Source organism: Nyctibius grandis (assembly GCF_013368605.1).
Source record: "Nyctibius grandis isolate bNycGra1 chromosome W unlocalized genomic scaffold, bNycGra1.pri SUPER_W_unloc_1, whole genome shotgun sequence".
Classification (NCBI taxonomy): Eukaryota; Metazoa; Chordata; class Aves; order Nyctibiiformes; family Nyctibiidae; genus Nyctibius; species Nyctibius grandis.
In genome coordinates this window covers 1,073,896-1,086,949 of record NW_027167472.1, presented here as the reverse complement: position 1 = coordinate 1,086,949, position 13,054 = coordinate 1,073,896, and positions in this window count along the sequence as shown.

Sequence of the window (13,054 nt, the reverse complement as noted above, 5' to 3'; positions counted from 1 at the left end):
TCCCTCCCAGAAGGGAGGACAGAAATTGTAGAGTCTTGGTTTAAGCCCACTTTTACATAAAAGCTTGAAATATAGAGATTATTGTTCTTTCTTATGTTATTGCTGCCTTTCAGAGGGAAATGAACTCTTGGGACAGGACAGCTATGAAGTGGCTCTTTAATTAGTTTTATCAGCTATGCTACCTGTTTGAACATTTTTTGTGTACCAGGAATTAAATTTCACTTCAAAGAGTTGCATGGCCACATTCTGAGTCTCTAGAGAGAACAACTTCCAGAAGGGTTAAATTTTCAAATTCTTAAAGTGTGCTTTCATGATGTATATTAATCTATCTCAAGTTTAGCATATTGATTACATACACTGTATAAAATTAAACACCGTTTCTCCTGACTCACAGAAAAGAGACTTCTTTTTCAAGCTGCACAACACTTGCCTTTAAAGATGGACCTTCTGCCCAGTTAACTCTGCTTCCGATTATGATATTCTATGAGAAAGAAAGATTATTGGTTAAAAAAATCCTTTAAAAAGGATTTCCTATTAAAAATCTCTCAAAAGCTGTGTTTTTTAATTTGGAAGCCCTTTAAATTCACAGGAGAGAGGAGAAAGGGAAGTATTGGTTTAGATCCTATTGTCAATACACAGGCAAAAAAAAAAGTGGTGCTTTGAATTTTCTAGAGGTGCTGGCACACCATCCCTATTTTAAACATAGAATTTAGAGGATTATTTTTTTTTTTAAACACATAAAATAAAGTTTGTCTCAAACACAAGATAACACAGTTTCTAATGTTCTCACCTTGCCATTCTGGATTGAAAATAGGAATTATTAAATTTAACCAAAGAAGATTTGTTCTACTTACAGCTCAGAAGATTTCGGGAATACAAAACAGAAGATAATTCCAGGAATCTAATCCAAAACCCACTAAAATGTTTAATTTCTCATTCTCAATTTGAGATGTACCATTAAGCTGACAGCGGCAGCAGCAGCGAAAGCGGCAGCAGCGACTTGAGGTTAGGGCGGGGGCGAGGGCGACATCGGGCTTAACCGGGCAGTTTTTCGTACTCTGGGCCCCCCCTGAGCCCCCCGCGAGCATCAGCCCCGAGCTGCTTCCCCCCGACCCGGACGTTCCCAGCAAAAAATCAGGAGAGGAGGGGACGTAGCCAGAAGCACAGTGGAGGCACCCCGGGCGATTTAAGCGATTTAAACGCACCACCCCCTGTGATCGGGTGATAAAGAGCCTCCTGGAGGGGAGGGAGTAGTCCCTGCCCAGAGGGGAGAGGGAGACTTAGCTGTGACTGGGTGTGACCTAGGGCGGGAGAGGCCGCAGCCATTTGCAGCTCGCTGGGGAGGGTGCTGACTCCCTTCCAGTGCACAAGGCAAGGAAGGTGCTAAGGAGCTGTGAACCAGCCAAGCTGTGAAGGCGCCAAGGAGCTGTGAACCAGGGGTGTCACCAGGAGGTATTTACCAGCTCAGTGAAAAAACAATGGTATCTACCCGGTGGAAGAAGACCAAAATGGATGTGGAAACCCAGACAGAGCTCCCACGGAAAGAGGCTATGGTGCAGGTTGCAGGCTGCAGGGAATGCTACACTGTCTCTGTGGTGTCAGGGGGCTGTGTGTGCTGTGAGCAAGTAGATGATCTGCTCGGCTGAGCGGTACAGCTGCAAAGCCAGGTTGAAAGGCTTCAAGCTGAAGTAGAAAGGCTTAGGAGCATTCAGGAGGCTGAAATGGAGATAGACTGGTGGAGCCAGGCTCTGCCCTCCCTGCAACAAAAATGGGAGCACCTGCCAGAGAGCTCCCAGGATTGAGGGACTCCTGTACTCTGCCCCTCTCAGGTGGAAAATGATAACCTAGAGGAGAGGAGTGAGTGGAGGCAAGTCTATGGCTGTGGCAAAAGGCGAGTGTCCTCCTTGCCTACCTTGCCTCCACAGGCGCCTCTGAGAAATAGATATGAAGCCCTAGTGGAATACAGCCAGTCCAATGCGGATGTGGTGGAGAGGCAACCTATATCAGAGGTCCCACCACAGTCAGAAAAACCTGACAGGCGTATAGCTACCTCCTCCACAAGGAAGAAGAGAAGAGTTTTAGTGGTTGGAGACTCCTTCCTAAAGGGATCTGAGGGCCCAATATGCAGAGCTGACCCCCATCACAGGGAGGTCTGCAGCCTGCCTGGAGCCCGAATCAGGGATATCACAAGGAAAATCCCCAACCTGGTGAAGGCCACAGACTACTACCCCCTGCTGATCTTCCAGACAGGTGGGGAAGAAGCTGCATCCCGTAGTCTGAGGGGGATGAAGAAAGACTACAAGGCCCTAGGACGGTTGGTGAAAGAGTCTGGGGCACAAGTTGTTTTCTCCTCCCTCCTTCCATTTTCAGGTGATGACGTGGGATGGAATAGTAGGATTCTCTCTATTAATGCCTGGCTACGAGACTGGTGCTACAGGCAGGGCTTTGGGTTCTTTGATAATGGCTGGTTTTATAAGACAACAGGCGTGACTGTAATACATGGGAAAGGTTTATGCTGTAGGGGCAAAAGGGTTCTGGGACAGGAATTAGCAGGGCTCATTCGGAGAGCTTTAAACTAGATTCGAAGGGGGATGGGGTAGTAGCTGGGCTTGCACCACTGGGGCAACGCTCTAGTGTTGAGGTAGACCAGGAGGCCTCCCATCCCCCTGGGGTGAAATCGGTGTGCTCAGCTTGCTCCCTGAAATGCCTGTACACCAATGCACGCAGCATGGGGAATAAACAGGAGGAGTTGGAAATCCGTGTTCGGTCGGGGGGCTATGATCTAGTGGCAATCACAGAGACTTGGTGGGACGCCTCGCATGACTGGAATGTGGTCATGGATGGCTATGTCCTGTTCAGGAAAGACAGGCCGCTAAGGAGAGGTGGTGGAGTTGCTCTTTATGTGAGTGAGCAGCTAGAATGTATTGAGTTCTGTCCAGGGGCGGATCAGGAGCGAGTTGAGAGTTTGTGGGTGCGAATTAAGGGGCAGGCTGGCAGGGGTGATACTGTTGTGGGTGTCTATTACAGGCCACCAGATCAGGATGAGGAGGGTGATGAGGCCTTCTACAGGCAGCTGAGAGCAGTCTCTCAATTACAGGGCCTGGTTGTTGTGGGGGATTTCAACTACCCTGATATTTGCTGGGAGGCCTACTCAGCCAGCCATCCTTACTCCAGGAGGTTCCTCCAGTGCGTTGATGATAACTTTCTGGTGCAAATGGTGGATGAGCCAACTAGGAGAGGAGCGCTGCTGGATCTTATCCTCACTAACAAGGAGGGTCTGGTTGAAGAGGTGAAGGTTGAGGGCAGCCTTGGTTGTAGTGACCATGAGATGGTGGAGTTCAGGATCTCATGGGGCAGGAACAGAATATCTAGCAGAATCACAACCCTGGACTTCTGTAGGGCCAACTTTGGCCTTTTCAAGCAATTGCTAGGGGAAATCCCATGGGACAGGGTACTAGAAGGTAAGGGGGCCCAAGATAGTTGGTTAGCATTCAAGGACTGCTTCTTCCGAGCTCAAGATCAGAGCATCCCAACAGGTAGGAAGTCAAGGAAGGGCACCAGGAGACCTGCATGGTTAAACAGGGAACTGCTGGGCAAACTCAAGTGGAAGAAGAGGGTGTACAGATCGTGGAAGGAGGGGCTGGCCACTTGGGAGGAATATAAGTCTGTTGTCAGAGGATGTAGGGAGGCAACTAGGAAAGCTAAGGCCTCCTTGGAATTAAACCTTGCAAGAGAGGTCAAGGACAACAGAAAGGGCTTCTTCAAATACATTGCAGGTAAAGCCAACACTAGAGGCAATGTAGGCCCACTGATGAATGAGGTGGGGGCCCTGGAGACAGAGGATAAAAAGAAGGCGGAGTTACTGAATGCCTTCTTTGCCTCTGTCTATACTGTTGGAGGCTGTCCTGAGGAGCCCCGGACCCCTGAGGCCCCAGAAGAAGTCAGGATAGAGGAGGAATCTGTCTTGGTAGATGAGGGCTGGGTCAGGGACCAATTAAGCAACCTGGACGTCCATAAATCCATGGGCCCTGATGGGATGCACCCGCAGGTGCTGAGGGAGCTGGCGGAAGTCATTGCTAGGCCACTCTCCATCATCTTTGCTAAGTCGTGGGCAACGGGAGAGGTGCCTGAGGACTGGAGGAAAGTGAATGTCACTCCAGTCTTCAAAAAGGGCAAGAAGGAGGACCCGGGGAACTATAGACCGGTCAGCCTCACCTCCATCCCCGGAAAGGTGATGGAACAACTTGTTCTTGGTGCTGTCTCTAGGCACATCAAGGATAGGGGGATCATTAGGGGCACTCAACATGGCTTCACCAAGGGGAAGTCATGCTCAACCAACTTGACAGCCTTTTATGAGGACGTAACCCAGTGGATAGATGATGGTAAAGCTGTGGATGTGGTCTATCTTGATTTCAGTAAAGCGTTTGACACGGTCTCCCACAGCATCCTCGCAGCTAAACTGGGGAAGTGTGGTCTGGATGATCGGGTAGTGAGGTGGATTGAGAACTGGCTGAAGGAAAGAAGCCAGAGAGTGGTGGTCAATGGGACTGAGTCCAGTTGGAGGCCTGTGTCTAGCAGAGTCCCGCAAGGGTCGGTACTGGGACCAGTTCTATTCAATATATTCATTAATGACTTGGATGAGGGAATAGAGTGCACTGTCAGCAAGTTCGCTGATGACACAAAACTGGGAGGAGTGGCTGACACACCGGAAGGCTGCGCAGCCATTCAGAGAGACCTGGACAGGCTGGAGAGTTGGGCGGGGAGAAATTTAATGAAATATAACAAGGGCAAGTGTAGAGTCCTGCATCTGGGCAAGAACAACCCCATGTACCAGTACAAGTTGGGGGCAGGCCTGTTGGAGACCAGCGTTGGGGAAAGGGACCTGGGGGTCCTAGTGGACAGCAGGATGACCATGAGCCAGCAGTGTGCCCTTGTGGCCAAGAAGGCCAATGGCATCCTGGGGTGTATTAGAAGGGGTGTGGTCAGCAGGTCGAGAGAGGTTCTCCTCCCCCTCTACTCTGCCCTGGTGAGGCCGCATCTGGAGTATTGTGTCCAGTTCTGGGCCCCTCAGTTCAAGAAGGACAGGGAACTGCTAGAGAGAGTCCAGCGCAGAGCCACGAAGATGATTAAGGGAGTGGAACATCTCCCTTATGAGGAGAGGCTGAGGGAGCTGGGTCTCTTTAGCTTAGAAGAGAGGAGACTGAGGGGTGACCTCATTAATGTTTATAAATATGTAAAGGGCAAGTGTCATGAGGATGGAGCCAGGCTCTTCTCAGTGACATCCCTTGACAGGACAAGGGGCAATGGGTGCAAGCTGGAACACAGGAGGTTCCACTTAAATATGAGGAAAAACTTCTTTACGGTGAGGGTGACCGAACACTGGAACAGGCTGCTCAGAGAGGTTGTGGAGTCTCCTTCTCTGGAGACATTCAAAACCCGCCTGGACGCGTTCCTGTGTGATATGGTCTAGGCAATCCTGCCCCGGCAGGGGGATTGGACTAGATGATCTTTCGAGGTCCCTTCCAATCCCTAACATTCTGTGATTCTGTGATTATTATCAATGCAAACTAGTAGTAGACATAGTATGCAACACAAAATCACATGGCTCTTTCTGTCCTTGAAATTCTTCTGATCAACCAAATTCAGTGAATGGTTATATCCTGTCTCCTACCTGAAGCCCTCCAATATGTTCTCTCTTTTCCCCTTGTGTATGCTTAACTGGGATTTCATAAACCCATTCACAAGCACTGCAATTACAATTCCCTTTACTTATTAAGTCACTGATCTGTGGGGTCAGGCAAAGGAAGTCAGGACAAGTCGCACAGTGAGAGGCAGAGTACCAGACTGCAGCACAGCATACGTGACCTTTAGTAGAGCCTCTCTGAGCACAGGATGCTGCGGGAGGCCCTTCCTCCCCATTCCAAATCATGAGGTTTTCTTCCTCACTTTGTGTGACCCCAAACTCCAGATGACCTGCCAGCCAGCTACATGGATACAGACTAGTCAGCAGCATCTGGTAAGTGGGTAACCAAGAGGGTGAAGGCTACACTGCTGAACATTTTTGGAGACTGGCCTTGGCCGCAGGCGAAGGCTTTCACAACGCTGCAGTAGGTGACACAGAGGTGTCACCTGTGGTGATTTTATACTTTTAGCCTTTAAAACAATAAAGTTTTCTTCTCATACAGCAGTTTTTCCATTACCATCGTTACTTAAAGTTTTTAGAAAACACAATTTTGTTTGAAGTTACTTTTACTGTACAGTATGTTATCTTGACTGTAATGCAAAACTGCAAACTTGCTTCTGAAAGCTACGGACACATTACCTGAAATACATTTTGAATTAATGTAGTCATCTCTTTTTTTTTTTTTTGTAAGTTATTATGTATCTTCTCTAGCATTTCATCCACTTCCATACTCACTAGTTCCTTCTTTTGTTTTTTCATCATGGTGTGAATTTGCAGTAGTACTAAAACAAGCTGAACGACAGAAACTGTTCCATTATCAGGAAAATAAAGCATTAAGAAGTAGTTCAGTGAGCAGTAGAACCAATGCTTTTTCCTCACAGACATCTAAGGCACTTCCATTGTAATAACCCTAACTTCTAACTCTACCCCTTTCCTCCAATATACCTCAAGATATTCCTTTCACACAAGAGACAACACATGCTGTGGCTACCTGGTATCAATGTATATCGACTAGTTCCCTGTCTGCTAGCAAAACAAAGTACTTTGTATGCTGTCTGCATTTCCAACAGACATGGACAGTAATTTGAACATCTCTCCTACACCCCATCTTTGGTTGTCACAACTATTATAGTCAGAGATGTTTAAGACATTTTTCCCTTTTTAAAATTTGATTGAAACCAAGTTCCAAAGTCATACAAGGGACATATGGACAACGCCAGTGAATATTACTAGTTTTTATAGGAAACCAGGCTAAAAACTAGACTGAATAAAACCATTTAGGGACAGTTCATACATTGAAAGAATGCTGACACAGCATTCCTTCCCTTATTTCTCAAGATATTAGGGTGCTCATTTTTCCCATGAAGACAAATATTTCATTGTGCTTGTTCATTACTCTCAACATATACACCACTTCCTATGCATGAAGCAAACAATTAACAGTTAAAAATGCTGGCAAACCTGGCCATATGACAGTAGGAGCATTCAAAAAACATATTTACCTTAAATTCTGAAGAGTGACTTCAAATCTAAATTTGACCCACTCTAATAAGCATACTGAATACCAACATATATATTATCACAGAAGTTCTTTGTAAGTAAATCCCCTCCTCTATTCTACAAATGTTTCACAAAGGTGCAATCTGACAAAAAAAAATCCTTTAGGTGTTGTAGTACTGATTTAAATTACTAAATGAGGCGTAATTTGCTGGGGAGCTTATACTGAATAATAAAACGTCACCACATTCCTTTTGAGTATCTTCTTGCATCTCTCATTCTAACGCATCAGTCTCATGCTCATGTAGATAACACACCAGCTCATTTTTACAGTACTTCATACTCTTTTCAGAAGTTTTGTAACTGTATTGAGAGTTTTGTAGTTACTTCAGATGTAAATCGGTATTGCTACAAGAAGCACTTTAAAATAGGAACTGTGCATTCAAATATAAAACAAAGTCAATATAACTAACACACAGAGTCTTTTCCTTTCAATGTCATTCAATTTCTGTTCCATCTCACCTGCTTGCTGAAAAAAAAAATTATTTCCTAGACTCTTGTCTCCAATAAATATTGAGAGATGCTAATTCAATCCACAAAAGCAGTTAAGGTCAGCTCTAGAAGCAAACTTTCTTACATACGCACTTGTCACGGTTTAAAGCTGGGCTGGCTATTAAACCTGTGGCAGACGCTCTCTGTTAACCCTCCCCCCCACCCGAAGGGAAAGGGAAAAGGGAGAGAGACTTACGGGTTGGAAAGTTAAAACAGTTTTAATAAACTATAATAATGAAAAAGAGTATAATGATAATATTGGAATAATCAAATATATACAAATATATACAAAACCAAGATCGAGCTCCCCCGATGTCAGCCACATCACCACCGGCACTACAGGGCAGGCTCCGTGAAGGCCCAGGCTGGGCCTGGCGACAGTCGAGAGCTGGATTCAGGGATGCACGGATCGGGATCAGGGGCAGCAGGAAAATGGATAGAGTCCTCCTTGGACGCTAGCCAAAGGCTCAAGCCGCAGAAGCAGCCCGAAGCAGCAGAAACACCCAAACACAGCAGAAGAAGCAAGGGAAGGGGGAAGCCCCGAGACCCTCCTGATCCCCCCGCTTTTTACTGAGAATGACGTGTATGGGATGGAATACCTTCGTTGGTCAATTTTGGGTCACCTGCCCTGTCCACTCCTCTCTGGAGGTGTGACCCCCCCTTCGGCTCTTCACTCATAAGCAGTGAGGAATTTAGCAGTGACCTTGGTTTCTCTAGAAAAAAGTACAGCAAGAGCCTTTTTTCATAACAACCCTACCGGTGCCTCAGTGATAACTACAAACTTTGAGCGTTATCAGTCCTAGAAGCAGACACTGTCTGCAAAATATGCAGTTAGTTTCAGAAAGTGCAGTTACTTAGAAGAGACTTAGCTGAAATTAAAAATCATTGAAAGGAAAATTGGCCTGGTTTAGGTAATTAAGTAATCATTTTAACCCCAGTATAAAACACACCCTTTGGGCCACATATTTAGCTTCAAATGATTTGTACATTCCTGTTATTTTCAAATTGCGCCCCTGCCCGTATTGAGGTTGGCAGACCTGCACAAACAACTGCAACAGAAGCTACAACTGACATTTACCTGCTGAGATTCAAGTATTGTAGTGCTGAGCATTATTATGTGTTTCATAGTTTCCAAGATCAGTCTAAGGAAGGAAACACAGTTGCATACCTTAAGATCATTAATAAGTGTCAACGGCATAAATATTTTAACCAAAGTTATATGGATTCAACAAAAAAAACCCACACCACCAGACAAAAAACCACCACCATTTCCCCTAACATCAAAATAAAGCATACTTTATTTTTTATTTTTTTTTAAAAAAACCCACACCATTTCTTTTTTACAGTTATCATACTAAGTATTGTTGTAGGGGCCAAATAGTCTCCTTATTTCCCTCTCAGTTTCCCTAATGTTTCAGTTACATTTGTCTAACATTTCAAATCATAGAGCTTGGAAGGCATCAAGGAAGCCAAGACACCTGAGAATGGCTAGCAATTGGAGCTCCTGAATTCTAGCCTGTAGCAGGAACATCATGGAGATGCATTGTTTTCAGCTGTATTTATGTCAGAAATTAAATTTCTCATATTACACTTAAAATGCATACATCCATTAATATCAGACAGGATATTAAAAGTTCATTTTAAACTCCTACATGATTCATTAATGAAGGCAGCAAAACAGAGGCAAGGCTCTGTTACAAGCCTGTAATATGTGCTCAGCTATTACAAAGGAGACATAACACCTACCAACTTCCACCTTTTCACAGGCATTTATAAAATACTGCCAAGAACTATGCTTACCAATTTATACAGTCAGACTTCCATGATTTTGCAGAACCTTTGGGGTTTACACATTTCAACTTGTGATTTTTTTTTGTTGTTGTTGCTCTCTATGGTATCTCCATCTTCATTCCTACTGGTTCGATAGTACTAAAATCTCTCATATTTGTAACACACTTTATCACTTTGAAAACCTATTTTAATCAGAATTATGCATGTGTGCACACATGAACAAACAGAAATCCTCTAAATAAACAGGAAGAAAAATCTACCTTTACAAGACTAATGTTTTATTTTGGAAATAGATTTTTACTTTCTTCATTTCTCTTTCCAAATCTTCTGCAGTACTAAAAAAAAAAAAAAACAAACCACAACAAACCAACCAAAACAAAACAGTGTGAAAAGAACAAAAAGTGTAAAAGTAACATCACATTTTTAACTTGCTCTCTGCATGCCTGAAGTAAGAATTTTTCCTGCAAACCACAGATTATTCAGGCCAGGAATATTTTAGCATATGGAACTATGTTAGTGAATTCTAGCCATCACTAGTTTTGCAAATTTACGAAACACATCAGATACTGAACTACATTAGGAGACTGAGTAAAATATTTCTTCCCCATATTTTCCTCTCAATTTCCTTTATTTTCACCAGACTCCTGCAAAGTACTGAACATTAATCCAGAGTTTTCACTAAAAAGGAGTAACTAGAAGAGAACCTCCAAGCTCAGTTCCAAAACCTTCTCTTTATTTTAAAATACGTGAAAACTTTGAAATTATCAAATGACATACCTCTTGATAAGATTTTATTCAATGGCATGATTAGGGTAGCTTTCTTGACCTGCAAAGCAAGAATGTCACTAAAATAGCTGTCCTGGTTTGGCTCAAACCAGGCCAATTTTCCTTTCAGTGACTTTTACTTTCAGCTAAGTCTCTTCTAAGTAACTGCACTTTCTGAAACTAACTGCATGGTTTGCAGACAGTGTCTGCTTCCAGGACTGATAACGCTTGAAGTTTGTAGTTATCGCTGAGGCACCGGTAGGGATGTTATGCAGAAAGGCTCTTGCTGTACTTGTTCTTAGAGAAACCAAGGTCACTGCTAAATTCCTCACTGCTTACGAGTGAAGAGCCATGGGGGGGTCGCACCTGCAGGGTGTCTTCTCCCTTCTCGCCCTTCTGGTATGGCCAGTGTCCAAAGAGGACTCTGTCTGTTTTCCTGCTGCCCCCGATCCCGATCCGTGCATCCTTGAATCCAGTTCCTGTCCGTCGCTGGGCCCAGCCTGGGCCTTCCCAGAGCCTGCCCTGCAGTGCTGGTGGTGACGTGACTGACATCAGGGGAGCTTGATCTTGGTTTTGTATATATTTGTATATATTTGATTATTTCTATTATTATTATTATACTCTTTTCCATTATTATAGTTTATTAAAACTTTTAACTTTCCAACCCATAAGTCTCTCTCCCTTTTCCCTTTCCCTTTCCCTTCTGGAGCCGGGGGGAGGGTTAATAGAGAGCGTCTGCCACAGGTTTAATAGCTGGCCCAGCTTTAAACCGTGACAATAGCACAACAGACAGACTTTTAAACACAATCTATAGAGCATAAAGGATAAGCAGTTTGATGGCTATACTAACAAGGTATTTCTTATTCTTACCTCCACACCTCATCATCTCTTCCACTGTTAGTGAGACTACACTATCAATCAACTGTATCATCAAAGTAATAATTAGGCTTTAAAATATTTCCATTTAGTACTTTTTAGGCATGCTAGAGCTGGCTCACAGCATTGCTCTATATATGCAACTGGCTGGTTCAGTAGAAGAGAACATAGATAACACAAACACAATGAGAACAAGAAGAAACACCTTAAATCAGTATTGCTGCCAAACACTTCACATTGTAAGGCTTCAGCCCCAGTGATCAGATTCCTGAAAGCCATCATCACAATTTAAGCTTTGTCAGTGTTAAAGGAGTCTAAAGTGAAAATCCAAGAGGAGAAAGGGCAGTGGGCAATACTCATATGGCAGTTTTGTAAGCTCTCAAACATGTCTACAAGAGCTGTCTAGAAAATGCAATAAGATTCTCATCCAAGCAAAACATTTCATTGTTATAACAACCACTTTTGGGAAATAAAAAAGAGTCATTTTAAATATATACATTAGTCATGCCACATACTTTATTACTGTAATATCACATCCCATTAAGAGAAAGCACAGGAGGTTGTTGGAAGGAGTTAGAGTAGGGAGACACTTACTAGCATGAGCTGCTGCTTCATCTGTTCCCACATACTGGAGCAGAGGCAAAGTGAAAATGGTCAGACTCAACGCTGTGGCCCAGGAAAGCAAGCGCTAAGAGGGCCCTGCCGTAGCCACCACCCTTCACACCCAACCCAGCGGCTCCCCCTGCTCCGGTCTCCTCAGAGCCTCCGACACTCCAGCGGCTCCCCACCCTTCTCAACACTGACCGGAGCAGCGTGAGGATGTCCAATTTCGCCTCTGGCTTGGCTGACAGCTCGGCCTTGGCCACTGCGCCCAACTCCCACTGCAGCAGCTCCATGGCTGCTCCTTCAAATGTCCCACGCGCACTCCTCAGCAGCACAGCCATCTATTGCTTCCGCCTGGAAGGACAGGGCTCCCCAGCAGCCCACATGCTTCTAGCCAATCCCGGGCCTCTTCCTCTGTATCCGCTTTTCGGCTCTCGGCTGCTATGTGGGAGGTGATGACAGTAATAACTGTTTCCTTACAAAATGGCCCCCACGGTGGGGCCAAAAATGCACCGGGCAGTGAGTGGGGACAGCCCCAAGCCTACCTTGTGACAGTTAGGCCTAAATCAAAGCCCTGTGTTAGTCACCTCGCGTCAAAGGTCATCAAAAGGACATTTGTTAGTTGCCGAGCTTATTTGCCACTAAGCCCTCCCAGTAAAAAACCCTTGACTTGTAGTAGGCACAAGAAAGGAACAAGGCAGCCCTTTCTCTCAGGTATTTTTCAGATAAAGAACAGAAGGGAAGCTAGAGTAAAGTTAAATATTTGTAACAAGGGCAAAAAATGGGGAGAAGGGTAGGCAAAGAACAATTATCACTTCTAAGTGAAGGCAAATACAGCTCTCTGACCAGTATTTTACTAGAGGTAGAACTGATAGTTATTAGATAAGTTATTAACAAAAATATACTACAATAAATAAATATTAAGTTAATAGAGCTGCACTCTGTGGAACTTAGTATTTGACTAATCTGGCAGCAGCAGCTAGACTGCCACCACATTTAGTGGAGCTTATGCCAACACTCCTGCCTGTACACCTAACCTGGAGGCTCAGCAACTGAAGAGCTAACCCCAGAGTTCACATAACACCTCTCAACACTATTCACAGACTCTATGGAGATGCTTCAGCTGTAGGGGAAAAGTCAACTGTACTATCACAAAGAACACAAATAAGACAGCACTGGAGTAAAAGGCAAAGAAGTGCTTTATTAAAAGCCTGAAACACACAAATAAGATACATTATGTACACAGTGGCACATAGTGCCAACATTCTGCTTGAGTTCATGTAGAAG